Source organism: Danio rerio, chromosome 6 (assembly GCF_049306965.1).
Source record: "Danio rerio strain Tuebingen ecotype United States chromosome 6, GRCz12tu, whole genome shotgun sequence".
Taxonomy (NCBI): Eukaryota; Metazoa; Chordata; class Actinopteri; order Cypriniformes; family Danionidae; genus Danio; species Danio rerio.
Window position 1 is genome coordinate 3,579,946 of NC_133181.1, and position 25,163 is coordinate 3,605,108.

Here is a 25,163-nt window from a genome sequence, read left to right on the forward strand (position 1 = left end):
ACTGAGCGCAAAAAAAATCCAGAGCTCGTGAGGGGCGCGCGAAACCTGTCCGCACAGTGCGCGAGCTGGAGACAGCTCCACTATGACAGCCGGTCTTCAAAATACTCTTGATATTCTATAAAAACGGACCTTTTACAGGCACGACACGTTCTTGGGGGATATATTATACTTGAATTTTCTCCGTGCACGCGCAAGGTGTCTGTGAAGAAGAAGAAGAATCGGAATTTGAGTCAGGGGCTTTCTGAACTGAGGAGGATTTAATCCTGTTTCACTTCTAAGGAGAAAACAGTCTCAGCTGATGCCAACGACGGGAAAACATATAATAACAATACTAACCAATGAGGCACTGAAGGGTAAGTTGAGCTTTGTGTCAGCGTTCAGATGTGTTGTGATGTTATTTGGATGTATTTGGGTAAAGCAGTTCGACCTGTCTCACAGGAACCCACTTCAGCTTTTTGTTCGTTATTAATTTTTCTGTTTTAATCCAGAGATGGCATTCGCTTAATATTAGGTTAACATTTCGATTATGTGTGGATTATCACTTATTAAATAAGCACGTCTCATCGTCAGGTGGCACTTGTCAGATTTACAACTTTAACCTTTCGCCATATGCATTACCAGATATGTTTAGGTGACTTTGGAGACGTTGAATTGGGAGCTATCATAATACGTATAGCCTGTGATGAAGCTTAACAATACTGCGCGGATAAGTACGTGTAATTGTATTGTTTGTACTGATATTATGTTTAATGATGATTTGAAAGTATACAATGTATAGCATGGATAAGGACGTGTGGAATGTTGCCATGGCTTGTTGGTTATATGATGAGCTGTCAGTTTGGTAGTCTGGATGAGAGAAGCTGGAGGAAATCCGAAGGCTGCAGCACTGAGTCATGGGCAGGTCCGCGCGCTCCATCTCTCCGTCTCTAAACACATCTTCTGTTCATGACAGCATTTTCACCTCAAAGAGAGACAGCTTTCTGAGTATTTCTGATGCTGCTCGTACTACTTTCGGTGGACTGATAATTGCATGGAAATGCACATCACACAATCTGCTCGGCGATATACTACACAGCGTGCGTAAGTACACTGGAGAGGTTACCACATCAAAACATGACAAGACAACTAATTACCATATGCATACGCTAAACTAGTTAACACCCCGTTTTGGTTGAAAAGAAATGGGATGGAAGGTCTGCAGTGCGTGCATTTATAATTGCTTGTGTAGTGTAATTCATACAAGAGTAATGTCCCTCCTCATTTTACATACGCAGTATGCACTGTTGATATGCATTTCATTTATATGGACATTTGCAAATATATAATAGATATCTATAAATAGAAAGATGCAGGTTTATTTTTGTAAATAGTTGGAGAGGAACATATATTCATGGCATAATTGCAGAAATAATCCTTCTTAAGGCTTTTATTTATTTATTTATTTATTGATGTACGGATGTTTCCTCCTGTGTTTTTGCCTTTAAGGTTTGTCTTAAAATCATAATATTGTACACATACTTATGCCATTAAAAAGGAGAGGTTATTCCCCAATGCACCCCCCTATCTACAAATGATTTCTCTGTTGTTTTTGACTTTGAGGTTTGGCATTAAATCATAATATTGTGCACAAAAAATAACACTAACTCAACGTTATGCAGATGTCTGTTTCAAATCGCAAATTTTACTGCTAAATGAAATGGCTGTTGTCGTGATTGCATATGAAACTGCACAGTTGTTGCAAGCTGATGCTGACAGATTGACTCCAAAAAAGGTTTTGATGTTGTGTCATATTCAGTCAGAAGTGATTGCATATTAAAATGACGTGTAGCAGCATATGTAATTTTTTTTTATAGTGCCCACCAAAATTACTTAACTCTTTTTGGGTTCTCTTCTACCTGTGTAGTCTTGGTTGTGATTGATTAAGGGTTTTCTATTGAAGATTTGTCCTTTAAATGTTCAGTAGGATTTGCATTCAGTGTGAGTTCAGGCTGTGCCATTTAATCGAGGTGAATTTCACACATTTTGTCAGTAAAACTGGTGTCCTGACATTTTCCTACCCATCAGATCATGCTACCATCACTGTATTTGGATGGTTCTGAGGTTGGGGTTAGGGATTAGGTAGGTTATGGTGATATGACAGCTTCATATCTCACTACTCCACTTTACAATTTACTGGTAGCAAAATCTGATGGGTAACATTGCGTCATCAAAATGTGCTACCTACTTTTTGAATGGGAGGTAGAACAATCTGACAAGGTTGGACACATTGACAGACCACTGCCCCTTATAACCTCCAGCATGTGTGGTTAGGAGAATTGTAGTACTCTGATTTAAAAAAAATAAAATAAATAAAATATATATATATATATATATATATATATATATATATATATATATATATATATATATATATATATATATATATATATATATATATATAATATTTTATTTTATTTTATAATTTTTTTGTATATATTAAAATTGAACTTGATTTACTTGGTCAATAATGACATGGAGATAATAGTTCAATGATAATGACAGCTGTTTGGGTGCTTCTCAATGAGCTAAGGCTGTATTAAAAGCTGCATATAATAAATGTTTTTACTCCTAACATGTCAAGTACAGTCAAATGTTTGAAATAAATGCTTCCGTGAGACTTATACTGTATATACATACATAATGCAGTGTTTATTAGTCACACTGAATCAATGAAAGGCATTTCCTCAGCTCATTGACCTCCAAGTGGGAGAGACTTACGCCACAAATAGGCTGCTTTTAGGGTTGTTGTAGGTGTAGTAGACATTAATAAAACACTACAGGTTACTGTGAGGTTGGGTATAGCTGTAGATATTAGAGCTGCACGATATTGCAATATATTATTTTTAATTATGCGATAATTATTGCAGTTTGAATACAGTTTCACCAGATGGTTTGAATAGACAGCTGTAACGTTTTTTTTTCTTTTTCTGGAGAGTTTAACAGTATTCAGGTACACAAAAAATACTTTTGTGTGAATATTATTTTGCTTATTAAGGAAAAACTCATTTAAATTTGGCATATTATTTCTGAAAACAAGACATTATCTTTTGCTTGTATAGAAAATGCTTCTCGATTTCTCAATTTGTCTTGTTTCATGTGCAAATATTGAATTAAGAAAAGCATTTTTTTTGCAGCGCAAAAAGGTCTCAGGCCTTAAAAACACATGCAGATGATAAACCTTCCCTCTTTTGTGGTTAAACTTTGCAGTGACTCAACAAATTGCAAAAAGAAATTAAACAAAAACTCAAAATTTCAGATCCTGGGATCATGTGATTATTGCGGTTGTGCATATTGTGATATCAATGCTGAATTGATGTATTGTGCAGCCCTAGTTGACATTCATAAAACAAACAGGTTAGACTTTGTGTCATGTACAAGTAATTAATTAAATAAAAACTCCAGGAGGTATGTACAGCCCACTTGGAGATCAAATCCCACCCACATGGAGCTGACCAGCCTATTTGTAGCTGGCTCTGACTTCCATTACATCCTTCTCATTTATTTCTTCATGTATATTTGAACAAATGTGTGAGCTTCTACTAGAGCGCCTTCTGTTTTTTGTTTTTTTAAAGATATTTACTATAAATCACACCTTGTTTTCTTGAGAAAATGTCTTGGAGAATTGCAGCTTTGCTCAGTTACGTTTGCAATTTCAATTCAATTATTTGGCCAGCCCTAGTATGAGTCTTTATCATTGATATACTGGACATCTGTATCCGTTTTGAACCTCTGGTGTGACGATCTCCAGCTCTGGGTGGAGATGTGGAGGCCTTCAACAGTAAGAGAAAACACAGATTCGGCTTATTAAATGTTGGAGAGCAGCTCTTCTACTCTATCCAGACAGCATTTCTCGCTTGCTCACTCTTTTAGCAGCCCTGCCCATGCTCATTCAGCCTCTCCATGCTGATAAACGATGTGTAATTTCAGTAATGAGTGGGAGTGTAAACATATGTGGAGAGAGGTACTTTTCTCCCCATCTTTATTTTATGATGTACCACGGTTTCTCCACTCCATGACAGGGTGATGCAGCAGAGCAAGCCACCTCACGGTAATGGCAAAGTGCATTGAACATCTATCTTCCTAGTAACAAAGCTGTCTGAAATATCACCCGAATGACAAATTGTGAAATCAGTCTTAGTGCAGATTGAAAATTGTGAGTGATGTGAGGATAGTTTTGGGTTTTAACCCTTGTAAACTCAACTAACCGCTCATGATGAAAGGACTTGAAGACCTTTAGCGCATCGTAAAGCGCGTGGATTGACCAATCCGGTTCTAACATTTCATTCCCGCCAGTGCACTACAACAGAGCGACCAGGGTTTTCAATTACCCTTGCTTTTGTTTGTTGTTCGACCAGAATCTGAAAGGCAGTCCTTTTGTTTCATCTCAGCATAGATCAAGGGCCAGACTCAATCAGCAAGACTTATAGACAGGCACAATAGTCACAAGCTGCTTCAAAACAAGCAGAACACTGCAATCTGCAACAAGCAAATTAGTCTCTAATGTACGAGCCGTTCATATACTGTCTGTTTCACAATGCCAAGCATGTAAGTGAAGCTGTAATTTGATCATTTGAGCTATTAGATATGGCTTCATGAAGGAATCCAGTGTTTTTCTTATTCTGAACGTTTTTTTATATGAACCCTAAATGGTGGCACGGTGGCTCAGTGGTTAGCACTGTCACCTCACAGCAAGAAGGTCACGGGTTCGAGTACCACCGCCACAAATAGGCTGGTTTTAGGGTTGTTGTAGGTGTAGTAGACATTAATAAAACACTACAGGTTACTGTGAGGTTGGGTATAGCTGTAGATATTAGGGCTGCACGATATTGCAATATATTATTTTTAATTATGCGATAATTATTGCAGTTTGAATACAGTTTCACCAGATGGTTTGAATAGACAGCTGTAACGTTTTTTTTTTTTTTTTTCGTTTTTTTCTGGAGAGTCTAACAGTATTCAGGTACACAAAAAATACTTTTGTGTGAATATTATTTTGCTTATTAAGTAAAAACTCATTTAAATTTGGCATATTATTTCTGAAAACAAGACATTATCTTTTGCTTGTATAGAAAATGCTTCTCGATTTCTCAATTTGTCTTGTTTCTTGTGCAAATATTGAATTAAGAAAAGCATTTTTTTTGCAGCGCAAAAAGGTCTCAGGCCTTAAAAACACATGCAGATGATAAACCTTCCCTCTTTTGTGGTTAAACTTTGCAGTGACTCAACAAAGTGCAGAAAGAAATTAAACAAAAACTCAAAATTTCAGTTCTGGGATCATGTGATTATTGCGGATGTGCATATTGTGATATCAATGCTGAATTGATGTTTTGTGCCTGTCTATAAGTCTTGCTGATTGAGTCTGGCCCTTGATCTATGCTGAGATGAAACAAAAGGACTGCCTTTCAGATTCTGGTCGAACAACAAACAAAAGCAAGGGTAATTGAAAACCCTGGTCTTATTCTGAACATTTTTTTATATGAACCCTAAATGGTGGCACGGTGGCTCAGTGGTTAGCACTGTCACCTCACAGCAAGAAGGTCGCGGGTTCGAGTACCGGCTAGGCCAGTTGTAGGTAGGGATGGGTATTGTTAGCACGTGTTTGGACTGTGGGGGAAACCAGTGCACCTTAAGGAAACCCACACCAACATGGGGAGAACATGCCAACTCCACACAGAAATGCCAACTGACACAAAAGGGACTCAAATCAGCAACCTTCTTGCTGTGAGGTGACAGTGCTAACCACTGAGCCACCATAACACCTATATAACACCTATGTATAACACAAATCAACATATGCTGGATCGTATGATGTGAATCTAATGTAATGTACTTTACGTATACACACCACATCCCTCTTCACCTCTTTGATTCTGATTGAAATGCCATTCAGATCAATGAAGGTGTTTACATGAAGGCTTTTCAGGCTGATTGAGCCATCAATCAGATTATGATTATTTGAGTGCATGAAAATAAACAGTCTGATGTACATGAGGAGAGGATCACAATCACATCCAAACTGTGATTATTTTAATTATTGGAAAATATGTGCCTCTGACCAACCTGTTCACACACTTTAGCTGAAATAAACACTAGAGGCAGTGAAACACCAACATTATTTCCACCCCTTTTCACACAAAATAGGATTATTTGGGAGTGAAGACTCACTTCTGTTAATGTTGCTTGCATACAAACTATGCTATCATGGGTGTTTAAACCCGTTCCTAGAGGGCAAGCGTTTAAGTCCAATCATAATTAAACACGCCTGAACCATCTAATCAAGGTCTTCAGACACGCTATTATAGGAACATACAGGGAAATATGATGAAGCTCGTTCCTTATAGAAGTAGAATTGTTCATCCTATAAATAAATTGTTAGTTACATCTCTCCCTCCACATAAAGTATAGTGTGATAAACTTGCTTGGCAACTCACCTGGTAAAGCATTCAAACCTTTAGCATAATAAAAGATGCATGCATTTATCTGTTTTAAAGTAAAATAAACACACTTTTTAGAAACACTCCCTTAACTTTTCACCTTAAAACAGCTGTAAAATGTGCAAAAATCTATGTAATGTAATATTTTTGTGAAATATGAGATTAATTAAAATGTATTTTATTTATTCAATGATTTCAAATGACCAAATATCCTAAAATTTCGCTTTTAGTGTCTTAAACTCTGGCACGTGCATTGCTGGATTCACAGCATAAAAATGAGTGTCGACAGCTGTGACAACTCATTATATTTCCTGACGCTCCACATGAGGTATCCATGCATTGTTATATATTGTACTTTCCATATGCACTATACAGCTTTTTCCAATATAATAAACTTGCTCTGTAACTCTGTAACATAAGCATTGAAATTCAATTCAACATAATAAAAGATGCATTTAATTGGTTTCAAAGTAAAATAAACACACACTACTTTAACATTTTAACCTAAACAGCCATAAAGTGTGCAAAAATCAATGTAAGGTTTGCAGAAATGTAGCCACAGACATTTTTTGAGCTTGATTCTAACCCAAACCCCAAAGTGCAAATATGAGAAAAATTATGTTATTTATTCAATGAATTCAAATGACTAAATATCTGAGGTTTTTATGGTTTTTTGAAAATGAGCTTCCCTGCAGTGTGTAGCACAGCTCTAAGTGAATATAAACATCCAGGTTTAAATCTGAAAGTACACCATGTTTAAAACTCTTAACTCATTAGTGAAATAGTCGACTCAACAATTCGAGTTGGGTTCGGATGTTTAGCCTGAACGTATCGATGTCAATACGGTATGCACCTTTCCCTTCAGACACTATCTGAGCGCGGGGGATCACAGGACGGATCATGAAAGATGAGAATCAATCACAGATGGAGTTTTGCCTGTGTGGAATAAAGGGGTCAAGTGCAAATATGATACAATAACCTATGCTTCAACGCAGGATTTGCCCGCCGTTGTTATTAAGTATGGGACCTTTATCAGACTTTGACAGGGACTTTGTCAGTAACTGTTACAGTTCATATGGACCAGTCTCTTCCTCTTCCTCATCATAACATGTACAGTTGAAGTCAGAATTATTCGCCCACTTTTGATTTCTTTTCTTCTTTTTAAATATTACCCAAATGATGTTTAACAGGGCAAGGAAATTTTTCACTGTGTCTGATAATATTTTTTTCTTCTGGAGAAAGTCTTGATTGTTTTATTTTGTCTAAAATAAAAGCAGTTTTAAATTTTTTTAAAACCATTTTAGAGACAAAACTATTTACCCCTTTAAGCTCATCATCATTATACAATAACTTGCCTAATTAACCTTACCTGCCGAGTTAACCTAACTAACCTAGTTAAGCCTTTAAATGTCCCTTTAACCTGTATAGAAGTGAAAAATATCTAGTCAAACATTATTTGCTGTCATCATGGCAAAGATTAAATAAATCAGTAATTAGAAATGAGTTATTAAAACAATTATGTTTAGAAATGTGTTTAAAAAAGTCTTCTCCCCGTTAAACAGAAATAGGGGAAAAAAATAAACAGAAGGGCTAATAATTCTAACTTCGACTGTAAGTGTGATTAAAATTGTTGCCTTGTTTTTTTGTAGAGTACAAAATATGTATTTAATTGTGTGTTATAACTTGTATTTACTTATCTGCTACAGATCAGTTCTTGTACTGTATCTCTCAGGTTAAATCTTTATAGGGCTGTTCACATATTTCTTACAAAACCATGCAAAACATTTGTCTCATGCTTCTTCCTTTACTGATTTAGATGCATTCGTGAGCTCGCAATCCTCTGCTGTTAGTCTTTGCTATGGCCACAGTCAGCTGTTCCAACACACGTGTGACCTGGTCAATTTTCAAAATAGTTCAACTTTTGCCACTGTGTGGATTAATACTGAATGTGTGTCATTGTTATTACTTGTGGTGAGGTTTAAGAGTAGAGTAATATGCAGGTGTTTAACTGCATTGCATTATTGCATTCCTGCATTGGGCTCTCACATACTCAGTGTGCTACTTTATAACCCTGCTAGACATTTCTCTCTGTCTCGCACTGAACCCAGCCGACCAATCAAAACAGACTGGGTCATCGGACCAGTCACAGCAGATTACCTTAACAAATCATATGGGAGTTGCTGGGATATTTATGTAAAAATAAATGCATATTAAAAGACAATTAAAGTGTTTTTGGCCCTGCATGCATATTAGCATGCTAGAGACCCAAAAACAAAATATGACCTTTTAAAATGCAAAATAGGGGCTCTTAAAAATTTCGCCTTTAGTGTCTTAAACTCTGGCATGTGCATACACAGCATAAAAACACCATTTGATTGTCGACGGCTGTGACAACTCATTATATTTCCTGACACTCCCCATGCAAAGGCTTAAGATTTAAGACACACACTATTCATGTGTGAAAAACAGACATTTCCAGCTATCCATTCAGGTGAAAGGAAAAACGGTGACATATCGCTTGCAGTTCTCATATCTTAGAATAATACTAAACATACAGACAGTTTGGCAAGCCATGTGGAGGCCAAAGCTACAGTACATCATAACATAAAATTCACAGTAAACAAACCGAATGAGATTTATAAAAACAGCTCTGTAATGCTGGACAACGGTGAGCTGTGAGTAATAAGCTTTCACAGTCGAATCTGTGGGGAAATCAGGTTTTTTTTTTGTTTTGTATCATTTTAACTGGAAAACGTTTAGCAGGAGTTTGCTTTGTTTTTAATCCCCATGCCTGAAGGGGTTGTAAATGTGTGTTTAGTTGGCGTGTCTGGACAAATAGACCTGTTTAGTTGAATTTAAGTGTTTCATTAAAGCCCGGTGATTAGTTAGCAAGTTCCACCCAAAATATATAGCACCTAATAAGTCTTTAGGAATGAGCAAAGGCTGCAGATTTATATTTCATCAGCTTTCAAAAGTAAAGCTTGGTTTGTGTACCATGTAGTTATAGATATATAAGTGTTTATGTAGGGCGGCGCAGTGGGTAGCACGTTCGCCTCACAGCAAGAAGGTCGCTGGTTCGATCCTCGGCTCAGTTGGCATTTCTGTGTGGAGTTTGCATGTTCTCCCTGCGTTCACGTGGGTACTCTGGTTTCCGCCACAGTCCAAAGACATGCGGTACAGGTGAATTAGGGGTAGGTTAAATTGTCCGTAGTGTTTGAGTGTGTGTTTGTATGTGTGGATGTTTCCCAGAGGTGGGTTGCGGCTGGAAGGGCATCCACTGCGTAAAATAAAAACTTGCTGGATAAGTTGGCGGTTCATTCCGCTGTGGCGACCCCAGATTAATAAAGGGACTACGCCAACAAGAAAATGAATGAATGAATGAATGAAGTGTTTATGTAATATTCTTAAAGGGACAGTTCACCCAAAAAAATGGAAGTTCTGTCGTTATATACGCTCCAGATACACACCTTGTTGTTGGAATGAACAAGATTCTCCTTGGCGCTGCATTTGTGGAAATAAACAATTTTGTTTCTCCCAGAACGATAGCAGATTTTACTCGGATGACTCCTCTAATGGGCGAAGCAGTGGCGCAGTAGGTAGTGCTGTCGCATCACAGCAAGAAGGTCGCTGGTTTGAGCCTCAGCTCAGTTGGCGTTTCTGTGTGGAGTTTGCATGTTCTCCCTGCGTTCGCGTGGGTTTCTTCCGGGTGCTCCGGTTTCCCCCACAGTCCAAAGACATGCGGTGCAGGTGAATTGGGTAGGCTAAATTGTCCGTAGTGTATGAGTGTGTGTGTGTGTGTGTGAATGTGTGTGTGGATGTTTCCCAGTGATAGGTTGCGGCTGGAAGGGCATTCGCTTTGTAAAAACTTGCAGGATAAGTTGATGGTTCATTCCACTGTGGCGACCCCGGATTTATAAAGGGACTAAGCCGACAAGAAAATGAATGAATGATTGAATGACTCCTCTAACTGAAAGTTTAAATAGTACTCTTGCATTCATCTATTATTTTAGGCATCTCATCTTCCTATTCTGGAAAGCCCTCTTTCTGCTTTTTGGCTGGTCTAAATGCAATGTCCCGCTACATACACCCAACCGACCCACAGTTAATCATAATGTATTTTTTTATAACCCAACCCGCAGATTATCCACAGCGCCCACTGATACAACGGCCATCCGCACGTCACTAATATACAGCAAGATAAATGGTGCTAAAAATTTAAATACAGTATTTCGGCTGTAATTGCATTACATTAAGTAACTGGTGAACTGAACTGCAATATGAACTGTATTTTACTGTTGGATAGTTATGCAGTATGTTACCGTATTTTAAAGTTGCATTGTGAAAATAACCATATATTTTACTGTAAAGATATGCAACGATGTAAATACATATACAGCAATGTAAATGGTGCAGCAAACCTAACTACTGTAAATCAATTACAGCAAAAATACTACAAACTGATCTATAATATGAACTGAATTTTACTTTTAGACAGTTATGCGATATGTTAACATATTTTAAAGTTGCATTTTGAAAAAGACTTTATTTTACAGTAAACAGATACAGTGCTGTAAATACAGATACAGCAAGGTAAAGGGTGGGGTAAATGTAAATACAGTATTTTTGTAAGTCACTGGCAAACTGAACTGCAATATGAACTGAATTTTACTGTAGGAGAGTTATGCGGTATGTTACTGTATTTTGAAGTTGCATTGTGAAAATTACTGTATATTTGTATAGTAAAGATGTACAAATTTATTTACAGTAAGTTACTGAGGAACTCAACTGAATTTTATTATGCGGTATGTAACCGTATTTTAAAGTAGCATTGTGAAAATAAAGATATACCATACTGTAAATACATTTATACAGCAAGGTAAATGGTGCTGTAAATGTAAAATACAGTATTTATGCTGTAATTGATTTACAGTAAGTTACTGAGGAAACAGTTATGCGGTATGTTACCGTGTTGTTAAATTGCATTGTGGAAATAAAGCTATACACTACTGTAAATACATTTATACAGTAAGATAAATGGTGCTGTAAATGTAAATACAGTATTTCTGCTGTAACTGATTTACAGTAAGTTACTGAGGAAACAGTTATGCGGTATGCTACCGTGTTTTAAAGTTGCATTGTGAAAATAAAGCTATACAAAACTGTAAATACATTTATACAGCAAGATAAATGGTGCTGTAAATGTAAATACAGTATTTCTGCTGTAACTGATTTACAGTAAGTTGCTGGCGAACCAGTAAGTTACTATAGATTCTACTATAAATCGGTAACAGACGCAATGTTTGATCTGATTTTGTGCATTCCTGCATGGTCGAATGGAAATATAGTATAGGATTGTTTCATATTTAATTGTCACGATCACAATGTTTTTCCGTTTTTGTCTGAAAGGGCTTCAAATTCAGCCATTTATCAAAACAGGCAGGTGTAAATTACTTGCAAAAGGGGCAAATGAGAAATCAGAACTAACAGACAGGAAAGCAATGAGCTAAACGACACAAACACTTTTTGCATTCATCACTTTCACGCAGACCAGACTTATTTACGAGCTATTAGGGTGGCCTGTGATGAAGTTGTCTCTTCCTCACCCTTGTCTGTGCATCTATTAAAGACTGTGAAGGGCCTAAATGTGCATCTATATGAGTAGCATTAAGAAGTCCGTTAGAAGAAAATCTGCTGTTAAGCATTTATCGTGCTGAGTCACCATGCTGCTATATGAAAGTTGACTTCTAATCCTATTCAACAGAGAGACGGTAACACCTGAGTATAAATAACAGTAAAATATGCTTTTCAATTACGCTGTAAGGTAATGCGAAGCAAAATAAAAAGTCATACACTGTAAATAATGCTGGGTTTCACACTGCTGACTTTTTTCAGGAAAACATAAAGGAATTATTCACTCAATGTTGGAGCAGTTTGTGATATTTATATAAATTTATACTTTATTTGTTGTATGATTATAGAGTAATTAGGATTAATAATATGCTGTATTATTCTGTCACAGATCGAGTGGTTTAGTGATATGGATTAGCTCCACCTACATGTCACGTCAGTTCACCTGCTTACGTAGGGGGACACAGGTAATGCGTGATCAACTGGCTGGAGTAGCAGGGAAACAGTTTATTGACCATGTTTTGTTTATGGCATTTGTAAGATAAATGAATTAAGAGATATAAATGCTTGGACGCGTCATAGAACATCACTGTTCCTGTCAAAACGGCTCCGTATTAACCAAATGATGATGTTGGAGACCGTTATTCATTCAATTTCCTTTGGCTTAGTCTCTGATTATCACAGCGGAATGAACCGCCAACTATTTCAGCATTGGACACACAAGGATGCCCTTCCAGCTGCAACCCAGTACTGGGAAACACCCATACACTCTCATATTCTCACACACACACTCATAAACTACGACCAATGTTTAGTTCATCCAATTCACCTACATGTATAGCGCATGCGTTTGGACTGTGGGGGAAAACCTGGAGCACCTGGAGGAAACTCACACAGAAATGACAACTGGCCCTGCCGGGACTCGAACCAGCGACCTTCTTGCTTTGAGGCAACAGTGCTAACCACTGAGCCACCAAAACAAATATTACTACTTCTTTAAAATGAGTTAAAACAACCCAATTCTTGAGGTTTTTTTGGGACAGCTTAATTGTTTTATGTTCTAACCACTTAAATTTGTTAAGTCAATCGATTTTTGTTGGGACAACATGAATGGATTGTGCTAACCCTGCATTTTTTAAAGTGTAGATCAGTGCTTCTCAACCACGTTCCTGGATGGCCACCAGCTCTGTACATTTTCCTTGTCTCCTTAATCATGCACACCTGATTCAGATCATCAGCTCATTAGCAGAGATTTAAAGACCTGTAATGGGTGTCACAGACAAAGGAGACATCCAAAACATGCAGGGCAGGTAGGCCTCCAGGAAGGTGGTTGAGAAACACAGGTGTACATGGAGGATGAAAAAACTATATTTCATAGCAAATGACTGACTTTTAGTTTTGACACTGTGTCAAAGTGTCTCCTTCATGAGATAAGAGTAACATCAGGTTGAATCATTCAACAAGTGCCTTACAGCTGAGTTGTGGTTCATGCATGTCAAAAAACAAAACAAAAAAAATCTTAAACAAGATCTGTGTTTTAAAATTCCTTTAATAGCCAGCATCTCCACATCAAAATGCTCACCTTCAACTGAGGTTAGAAACTAAATGTAAAATTTATGAGCAACAATAACACTACAGTACAGAATAAAAAGTCTCAATGGTTATTTAATGAGAAAGCCTAATGGAAGTTTTGTCTACCAGAGTAGAATAGTTGCATTTAATAAAATACATTTTAACTTCGAACTTACATCAGTCCGTCTAAAAATGCACTTAAAAATATGTTTGCTGTTTGTTTAAACTATTTAGAATGTACGGAGACCCCTAAGGGACGTGATGGTGGGGGAAAAAACTGAGTGGGAGAAAAAAATGGGTGGGAGAAAAAAACAGTGGCAGGAAAATTTATATATTTTTAAGTTTGTGCGTTCCCTCGCAAAGATTGCGTTCCCTCGCAAAACTGTTTTTCCATAAACACTTCCTGTTCCCTCTTGTTTTTGCCTGGATTGTCCTGTATTTTACCATTCTATCCTGCTATCATCCTATCAGTCAGTATTTTCCCATATTTCTCATGTATTTTTAAAGTTGAATGCACGCTGAAATTAATATAAAAATGTCTGCTTTCACTTTCCTTCCATTAAAGCTGTGCGTCAATCATCGCCATTCACATTCACCTTATTCTTTGCCGACGAGCGGGTCTAGCCATTTGAATCTTTTTGGCTCGAAAACTTCCGGTCTCATTCACTTCCATTCATTTTTAAAACGTTTAAAAACTGCTTGTCACGCTGCTTGATGTTGCAAACTGATATTATATTATTATATTATTCTACTTGGTCTGTATAGTCATGCAAACATTTGTCTGTAGAGCAAGTAGTTTGACCATTTTCTGTCGTTTATTATTCCTAGTCATTTCTCCCATAGGCGACTGAATCGGAAGTTCTAGGGCCTTGTTTACACTAATGCGTTTTAGTTTGAAAACGCATAAGTTTTGCTACAGTTACGTCATCCGTCCACACTACGCCGGAGTTCTTGAGCGCCGAAAAAGGAGCATTTGAAAACGCTGGAGAGGCCGTTTTCATTCTGAAACGCTGCTGCTCCGTCTCAGTGTGGATGATGGAAAACGGAGACATCTGAAAACGGAGGCGGGGCTGCAGACATTCGCCTCTCTGATTGGGGCTTTTCCTCAATATTAAGTAGCCTAACACGCACAGTTCAGTCCTGCATCCTCTTCTTGTAAGTTCAGACATCGCAAGTTTGATCAAGGCTGCAGTCTCTTCTTCTCAGTTTGATATGGAAAACAGACTATACCGAGGACACGGGTAAATCTTCAAAGGGAACAGTGTACTTTATAACTTCATTCACATCATCCTGGCTACTTTGTTTCACTTTCTCAACAATAAAATGTAAACATGATTTAAGGAACTGCCTATTTTCATTTTAATATTAGCAACTTAGACAGCAGACATGTTGAGGCGCCGTGCTGCATATATGAGCGTCATCTTCACTGTGTGCATATTTATAACAAAACGGAGCCGATAACAACTGCCTACTTTCAATTTCAGTGAAAATACGAAACACACCCTCTCTTTTGCTGATTATCAGTTTTAATAATTAATAATGGCCATTATGAAAGTATAACGCACAATAAGTTTATACATTATAGGAAATAAAGGCAAGCGATCAGTTAATATACAGAATAGGCTACGTGGTTACATTAATCATTAACTTATCTTTGCGCTCAGCCAAAACACGTTACCTGTGAACAAGTAATCGATTCAAAAGACCAAAGTCAGGGAATATGTCGTTTGATAAAGACAACAAGATGAATGAAATATCCCCGTTTAATAAATATAGTGAGATTAGATCCAGCAGGAGATGCTTGATGAGAAGTCCGACTAGCACAGCTCTCATCTGGGCAGATGGGCTGCAGCGCTTGCCTGAGAGTGTGTGTGTGGTCACGTGATGTGCGTTTTCAGCGTTTTGGTGTGGACGGAGAGCAGTTCAGAAACGCTGGGTAAAACGCGAGTGTGGACGCGGATCGTTTTCATTCTAAAACGCCGTTTTAAAACTAAAACGCACTAGTGTAAACGGGGCCTAAAACAATTGCGAAAACAGGCGCACTTCCGCATTTTAGAATAAGGTCAATAGGCATATGACAGGGCCCAAAGAGTAATAAATAAATATTAGAAAATAGGTAAATGTAAGTAATATACTGTAAATGTGACGGGGAAAAAACGTAACTTTAATTTTGAATAGCTGTTTTTTAAAATTAAATAAGCATATTTTATTTTCCCTATGATGATCCATACAGGAAAAAGGTGTAGAGTAAATCAAAATTGGTGTTTTCCACCAAAATAATCTTGTTCCCTTCAGTAGCACATAAAGAGGCAACAACTGCATTTGTAAAATTGACAGTAACCTCTAATTCTGCTTTTCTAGCAGCCATTCTCCAGAGATTTGACCCATTGCATCCTCTGTGTTGGCTTTTAGCTGATTGTAATCCTGGTTCAACAGGAAAAATAATTTCGCCTTGGTCTCTGGATGATGAGAGCTGCTATTACACATGGCTTGTGCTGATTAAAGCTTTCTCGCAACACATAATAGGAGTCAACATTCGTAAAAGCTGAGCGGATATGTGGGCTCTTGATAGAAAACAAGGCATCTTTAACAACCTGTTGTATACGTCAGATTCAAATTGCACAATGAATATTTATAATTATATGGACAGGAAAAAATAACAGCTAAATGCACGTATTAAAATGCAGCTAACCATATAATCATGCATAGTTCTGATAATACAATATTGTATGAATGTTTTGTTGATGTCAAATGCTGCATTTAATCAAACTGTACTGCATTAGCATTCATCAACACTGCAAAAAATGCTTTCCTTACTTAGATTTTTTGTCTTGTTTCTAGTCCACATATCTAAAAATTCCTAAATCAAGAAGCATTTTCTAGACAAGCAAAACATATAGTCTTGTTTTGAGAAATAATATGCTAAAATGAAGTGAGTTTTTCCTTAAAACAAGCAAAATAATCTGCCAATGGGGTAAGCAAAATAATCTTACGTCAAAAGAAAAAACAAGATTAATTTGCTTACCCCATTGGCAGATTATTTTGCTTGTTTCACGGAAAAACTCACTTAATATTGGCATATTATTTCCCAAAACAAGACGATATGTTTTGCTTGTCTACAAAATGCTTCTTGATATAAGAAATTTTAGATATTTAGACTAGAAACAAGACAAAAAATCTAAGTAAGAAAAGCATTTTTTGCAGTGAAGACCAATGGCAATGACTAATGCATTTGTTCTGGTGCTTGTAAGGATCCTATACTGTATATGTCAACTTACACAAAAGACATAATAGGGCCATTTACAGTACAATTGCCACATGCTCTTGTAAGAGTTGAAATATTGCAAATATTTTGATATCTTTGACAATTCAAAACATGAGCTGAAAACAGAGACTGGTGACTCCACAACCCAGCAGGTGGGAATGCGGGAAAAACTAGTTCCTGCTGCATTTGCATCTGAGTCTGCTGAAACTCGGCTTCATCCACCCCATCTCACATATGGTCATTTCAATGTTTGAATGTTCTAGATTAACCAAACTGACTTTAACTATCATGTTTGATATCATTTGAAATGTCTCAGTGCGATTGGTACAATGGTCTCATTCTCTCAGAAATAGACATAATCAAAACAATAAATATATAACTTCAGGCATCTTTTGAACCACTGTGAAGGGTGTGAGTTTTCCCTAAGTGTGAATGCCTTTTGTTATTCACACCCCCTTCCTTGAGGGAATTCTTGGATTATTTAGGGTAGGGTTTGAGAAAGTCTCAGGGCGATTCTGCCTAACCAGATCAGCCCATAACATGGCTTGCTCCATGTTATGTATATTTCAAAGTCAGGAATGCATCTTTTAAGTTTGTATTTATCTTTGATAATTTGATGTTTTGTATTGATCGTTTATGAATTGACTGATTGAATTGGCATAATACATTTACCTGACTAATAAATTATGTTTTGAATTATTCAAACCTCGTGTTATTATCACTGATAAATGTTGTTGTCCATAGCACTACAAGCCACTGTACAGGTTAGTAACGGACTAAAACATGTTAGACGGAGCAGCGTGGCACGCTATACAATGTTGTTAGAGATCCGACTAATAAATTGGCATTAATTCAAGTATACTTGGACTGTAAAAGGCCAACTATTTAGAACAACAAAATATTGTTGAAACTAATTTAAATGTGGATATTTAGGCCTTCATCTACAATATTATAATCCTGCGCGATTATTATTAAAATACTTTGTCTTGATTAAGTAGATAACAGATCTATGGGGACCACATAAAAATCTCCTAAATTGAGTAAGTAGTGTTCTGCCTTTCTAGGAGAGTGGTTAATCGCCTCTGTTTAATGACCAAGACTGACATGCTTGTATTAAGAGATTGTATACCCGGCTGGTGCAAGACTCGGGATGCTATAGGAATCTGAGTAAATGAGAATAAGGTATAATAACAAATCAAAAGAATATTCAATCATAATCTAAAATAATGTGAAAGGAAACAAAATAATCTTCTCAATGTTTTATAATTGGAGTCAGATAAAACGAGGATAAATATATTAATATTCTAAACCACCTCATACTAAAATTGGAGTCAGATATGAGCTAAGTTTAATATATATCAACATTGTGCATTGGAAAGACCGAACATGCAGTGAACCTTCATCCACCATTGGATACCGTCATTGGACCAACTGGCTGGAATCCTACACTCTGCAGCATACATTGAATGCACATATTTGCATCACATATGGTCACGTGACGAGCAATTTCAGTGGTATAGTTTAGACTGAAAACTTTAGAAATGCTAGGTGAAACTGTGTTGACGTGGATCGTTTTCAGTCTAAAACGCTGTTTTAAAACTAAAACGTATTAATGTAAACGGAGCCTGAGGTCTTATGAAAAGAAACGATCAGTCTGTGTAAGAATTTGGAAATTATTTACAATATTATTAGCTTTAATCAACAACTTACTTGATCAAGCAGTTCTCGGCACAAGTGTGTCTGTAATTCAGTTGTAGTCTGGTGGCTTTTGACACCGCTGTGTTTTTCTTTAAGCGAATGATTCTTTTATTCAGAACCGCAGGGCTGTTGATTAGATGGTCCAAATGAGCGTCGCATGACTTTCATTACAGTCATTAATCCATCAATAGCGACTCTGACTAGTCTCAAATTAGGATGGACCGCTGGTCAACTCAAACTTGATGTTCGGACTGTTCATGTTTGTAGGTGCTCTGACCGATTGGAGAATACACTCGTGTGTGTGTTTTATGAGCCGTGTCCTTTAAAGGCGATCTGCAAGTGACCGGCCACTCTGTCTTTTTATGGGAGTTTTATGGAGCCTCTCCCAGATGGTGGATAGATAGGTGTTAGATTGTGACTGCTATAATAGGCCACAGGACAAAGTGGTCCATCTCTGGCCTTGACACGCTCTGGGGATTGAAACTCAAGAGTGTATATATATCAAGCCACCGCTGGTTAATAAAATATTCCATCATATCTGTCAGCAGGAAAGGTTTTCTGCGCTCAAGTTTGAAGTGCTCAAGGCTTTCTGTGAAGCGTGGGGACTGATGAAGTCATTGGTTTATTAGATGCCATCATCCTAAATCATCCATTTACAGTGCGTACAGTAGCTTTTATTCTTATATGTTCTGTAAATTTGAGCTGTGAAGTAAACTAACAAGCAGATAGTAACTTATACGACCTTTATAACCTTTCTATATGGGTCTGGGGGCTCTGCGCTCGTGCATCCAGGTTAATCATGAACAACTCAAGTGCATGCGATAGTTGCACTATTGCGGTCTGATTATGTTTCAATCAAGGTTTATATGCATCAAATACATAACATTTGTGCCAAACATCTCAACTGACGAACATATTAACAATAATAAAACCATATAGCCGAATTAAATGTATGCATTGGCATGTTACAACCCTAATGAGTATGATTATGTGAAACTCCATATAGATACATGTTGCAATGATTGCGGGTACTTACTTAGCGATGCACACACACATAAATGCACAATCTTTAAATGCTCTGCTGATTTGGACTCTATAATACCTGTTTTATAACTTTAAACTATCAACAACCACCACTGAGCTATATTCTAGCGATCGTTCTTCCTGCTACACTTTCACTTCACTCTGTGGTGGATTTTGGCGTAGTCCATTTCACGTGAGATGGCTAGGGTGAGTGGAAGAAACCAAGTCGCAGGGGAATATTTTCTACAGAAATAATTTATGATTTTTTATGTGGCCCGGTACCAATTAATTCACGGACAGGTACCGGTTCGCGGCCCGGTTGTTGAGGACCAGTGGTCTTCACTATAGAGAAATTACCAACCTACCTCACACATGACGTCACACGTTGCAAAAAAAGACTTGTTTCATTCGCAAATATGTCGGGTTGTGCGTTGGGATGCCAAATTCGAACTGCCAAACTGCTTTTAATGCAGTGAGTACCTAATTAAAAATGCTCGATTATGCAGTTCTCATTTCATTAAGGTAAGTTCTATGCTAAATCATACACATTACTCGTTTTTGATTGCAGCAATGATTTCAGCAAAAACAATTAAACATGGTGAATTAAACTGCGGACACTGAATGCTTACGATGAAATGTAAAAATGTAAGTTCACATACTCTGCCGTACAGGTGCACCTCGCTGTCAGAATGCAGTTGTTATGCTGTTTGATGATTGAATGTGAGAGTGTTTGGTTGTTTCTCAGTACTGATTGTGGCTGGAAGGGCATCCGCTGCGCTAAGCATATGCTAGAATAGTTGGCGGTTTATTCCGCTGTGGCAACACCTGAAAAAATAATGGACTAAGCTGAAAGAGAATGTATGAATGAACGAATGAATGTTGCGACTCGTTTTGAATCTCTGACGTGGAGTGGGTTTCAAGCACAAGCCAAGAGCAAACTCTTCGGAAAACATGTTACAGACTCAGAACCGGTTTGTGTCAGTGAGTGAGTGGGCAAAAAACAACCCTAGTAAGAAGTTTTTGCTGCTAATGCACTGGACTCATTACACACATCGTACTTTTTGGGCTCAAAAAAATCACTCATAGTATGCGTTTTTGTCTATTATTTTACAATAATAAAAAAGTGGTATGTGAAATTTCTAAAATAGTTGTTAGACACCTCAGTAGATGCGGTCATCAGACTGCTTCTCCACAAAAAGGAGCGGGATAAAATCACAAGACAATGTTTCAGAAAAATAATTCCAGAGATTTCATTTTGCATAATATTGCCATCAAATTCAAAACATATACTCAGGAGATGTGTGGCTTTTGACCTAAATTCTGTATTGCTCCAGGACTAATTTTGTATATTTGTTTATGAAATAATAAAATGTTTAGTGTGGTGCGATTTTTTTTTTTTTTTACGTTACATAAGCATCTATAACTTTCTTTAATTTTGAGCATTATAAACTCTAAGGGCTCTATTTTGACGATTCATGCGCAAAGTGCAAAGCGCAAGGCGCAAACGCATTCAGGGCGTGTCAGAATCCACTTTTGCTAATGTAAGGATGGAAAAATACGCTTGGTCTAAAAGGGTTGAGTTTATTTTTTTTTAATGAGTTATAGGTGTATTTTGAAAATAAACCAATCAGAGTCTCATCTCCCATTTCCTTTAAGAGCCAGTTGCGTGGTGCCATAGCGCATTTGCTATTTACATGAAAACTTGGTAAGTGGAAAAACTGAACACTTCACTAGCGAGAAAACAGTTAAACAGAGCATCTGCAGGTGAGAATGAAAGATAAGGCCTCTCATCATCTACTTTCATTTTCGCTCTCGTGGATAGGAAGCTTGTACGCACAGACATCCATTAGACTATAAATAAATAATTTCGTTTGCTAAGCGGAAAGATTTGTTTCAAAACTATTTCTAAATTCAGTTCTAATTTCCAGCAAACGAATAAATGAACAGTAATAGTTATATCCAAATACACATGCTGTTCCCCATGGTCTGAACCTGACAGGTGGACAAATCTAAGCTTGTTTTTAATAAAACAAATATAAATATGGATATAATAAATAATACTGCTACTAATAATAACATTATACAAAAGCCAATTGTCACGAATAAACTGAAAAAGCCTCCCGAGATGAAGAAGGCATGAAGGCAGTGGTTTTTATATTTATGTAGGCTAGAAAATTATATGTTTTGTAAGATTTTAATCCTTTATATTTATATATTTATATCCTTAATATTTTAATTATTTTTTATATGTAAAGATATTTGCGTATTGCTCTACATCTTGTGTGTATTAAGCAGTGTGTAAGCGAGGCGCACAACTAACGTGCTCTGCGATGGACAATAGAGGCCCTTAATGATGCATAGTAAAGCCTAAAGTGTTTTCTTTCCAAAGATACATTGACTGTAAATGTAGACCAAACTATTCAGCAACTGTTACTGTTTTAGTTTAGGGAAGGTCATTTTTGAGAAAATGCCTCTGATGGTGAGGAAAAAAAGGACACCGATATAGCCTCAGAAAACTTTTAACATAAATCTAATTTTGCATGCTATCTTCATTCATTCATTCATTTTCTTGTCGGCTTAGTCCCTTTATTAATCCGGGGTCGCCACAGCAGAATGAACCGCCAACTTATCTAGCTAGTTTTTATGCAGCAGATGCCCTTCCAGCCACCGCAACCCATCTCTGGGAAACATCCACACACACATTCACACACACACACACACACAACGGACAATTTAGCCTACCCAATTCACCTGTACCGGATGTCTTTGGACTATGGGGGAAACCGGAGCACCCGGAGAAAACCCACGCGAAGGCAGGGAGAACATGCAAACTCCACACAGAGACGCCAACTGAGCCGAGGTTCGAACCAGCGACCTTCTTGCTGTGAGGCAACAGCACTACCTACTGCGCCACTGTCTTGCCATGCTATCTTCATCAAATTTAAAATAAAAACTCATGAGGCACTTGGCTTTCAAGGCATATTTGTTTCTTGGTTATTACATTATTGTTTTCCTGTGTTTGGATATGGAAAAACAAATAGTGAACACAATACAATTTTTCTTTCTCGTTACTTCATAATGTAACCCTTTTAATATTGTTTTTAGCATGAAACTTTCTATAGTGAAGTATAGTAAAGCCCAAAGTGTCTTCTTTCCAATGATACCTATTTTAGGTTTAGGTTTATATTACCTATAGGTTTATATTACCTATATTTATGTTTATAGCTTACTGAGGTCAAAAGTTGTTACTATTTAGGCGTAAATCCCTAAAAGTGAGTGCTGGGTAACAGGTTTTAAGTGAGTAGTTTTGACAAGCAACAAGTAATTTTTTGAGTGTGTGTGTGTGTGTGCATGTATTGCATATGTGTCTGTTTATGTTTTGGTGTCAGAGTCTGATTGAACAATGTAATTAAAAAAAGCCCTCCTAAAAAAAGCACTTTTTATTGCATTGTCCACATAAGCTTGAAATCAGCTGATGTTGATACTTTTCACACACTCTCATGGAGCATAAATAGAAGCAGGGTGTGTTCACGTTGAAATATGTGCTACTTAATAAGCAGATCTCACCATGCGCTCAGCCTAGTTATGATTTAATTAATGTGAGTGTGTTGGCTCTGAGAAACGGGAAGCTGCCCTCACCTGAACCCCGTGATCCCCTCATGTTCTGCAGATCCCTAAACCTGGCCTGCAGGTGAGCATTGATGAAAGAGCGAATGATTCATGAGCTCACCTGCCCGCCTCCTCCTCCGAGACCCGGCCGACTGCAGGCATTATCAGTAGTAAATGGGTCTGAAAACGCTTCGGCCAAGACAGGCCGTACGGCGCGTGATTTATTGGCCATGATGCTGCAAATAGTTAGTCGTGTTACCTGAGGGATATAAGCATTTTCATGGCCACAGTTCAAGTTTATTTCAGATATAAATTCTGTGAGACGTGGGAGTGAAGAAAAAAGAAACACGGTAAATTTATGACAAGAGAGATGTTGTTTGCAAGCAGCCAGCAGGAAGCAATGTTTTAACAAACCAAGGACAAGGATGAACGACTGTTTTGTTCTCTTATCTCGCGTTTTGTCAAGAGCTTTGTTGGAGATGTTTTTTTTCCTTGTGAAGAAAAGCAAGAATGTTTGCTGAAGGATCTTTCAAGAGTTCACACTTAGCTGATAATCAATAAAGCGTATTTGGCATGCTTTCCCGGGAGAGAGCCCTGAGCTCGTAATATCCTCGAGCCCGGGGCTCCCTCCCGTTAGAAGGGCGAGAGGGGAATTCGAGGTCAGGTAGGTCTCGAGAACTCCCCTGCTTGTCACTGTGAGAAGTGTAAACTCAGGTTGTGTTGGGTGATAATTTGTTTTAGTCGATTGGCTATGGTTTATGTTTTTGGACGGTGGGAGGAAACCGGGGAACCCGGGGAAAACCCACGCGAACACGGGGAGAACATGCAAACTCCACACAGAAACACCAACCGGCCTGATGGGTTGGACTGGCGGTGTTCTTGCTGTGAGGCAACAGTGCTAGCCACTGGGCCACCGTGTCACCCGAACAGAAAAAGTGGGAGGATGTAGGGGTGGAAAGGGGGGGAGCTTCAAGACGAAGATAACTGGAGTGAAAAACTCAGGTTATTTATAATGCTTCCGTAATCATCTAATAGGGCTGATTACAGAGCTAACAAGGAGCCAGCCGTGTTGATTATAAGCACGTGATCCTCTCGAAATTAGTTTATGAATAAACCACACTTAAAATAGCATGGAGTTAGCATGGAGATACTGAATCACCCATGCCATTCTGAACTTCTCAGTATGCTTTCTAGATAATAAATCGAATGCACCTGCTGTTTTAAAGGGGTAGTTCACCCTAAAATGTCAATTACTCAATACTTGTTCCAAATCGTCATACTTTTCTTTATTCCATTTAACTCTAAAGTAGATTGACTTCCATAAAAAAAAAAATACTATGGAAGTTAGGGCTGTGCAATTAATCGAAAATCCGATTTCGATTTTGGCTTTTAACGATTATGAAAAAGCATTAATCTAGATAAATGATTATTCCATCACGTACCGCCCCCTTTCCGTGTGAAAACTATTTGCCTCTGCAGAGCTCAGTTCCACGTGAAAATGACTGAAAGCATGTGCTGTAATGTAACTTTTGCAGCACGGGATGCGCACCATTCATATTTTTAAAAGCGTGCTTAGCCTCGGACAGGTAGCGTGTGTGTGTGTGTGTTTGCACGCGCCACGCTTAGCCTCGGACGGCAGAGCACACTCACATCTAACGCAATCTTAATGTGAGCGATTTAATGGTCAAATACATGCACATTTGTTTCAGAGCGCGGTGTTTAGTGATTATTCATATTAACCCTCACTTGTGTAATAAAATAACAAGTTGAGAATCAAAAGACATGCGAAAGAGAAACCACATCAGAGCCGCACTATTCTTAAAGTGACAGCGTGCAATTTTCCTGCTGTTGCAGACTGTTTTTATCATTAATCAATAATAAAATAAAAAATACAG

General features: G+C 37.7%; 1 protein-coding gene across 18 annotated transcripts in view; it reads left to right on the forward strand.

Moving 5' to 3' along the window:
* ptprfa (protein tyrosine phosphatase receptor type Fa) overlaps window positions 1–25,163 on the forward strand; it is a 527,055-nt gene that overhangs the window by 122,180 nt on the left and 379,712 nt on the right. For 10 of the 18 annotated variants that reach the window (XM_068221626.1, XM_073952513.1, XM_068221633.1 and 7 more), the window contains exon 1: window positions 21–353. The exons of 6 other annotated variants lie outside the window; for them this stretch is intronic. The gene's annotated coding sequence lies outside the window, so the exon portion shown is untranslated. Of the gene's footprint in view, window positions 1–20; window positions 354–873; window positions 1,081–25,163 lie in introns of those variants that run through there. 2 more of the 18 variants (XM_073952509.1, XM_073952517.1) reach the window with 1 other exon arrangement.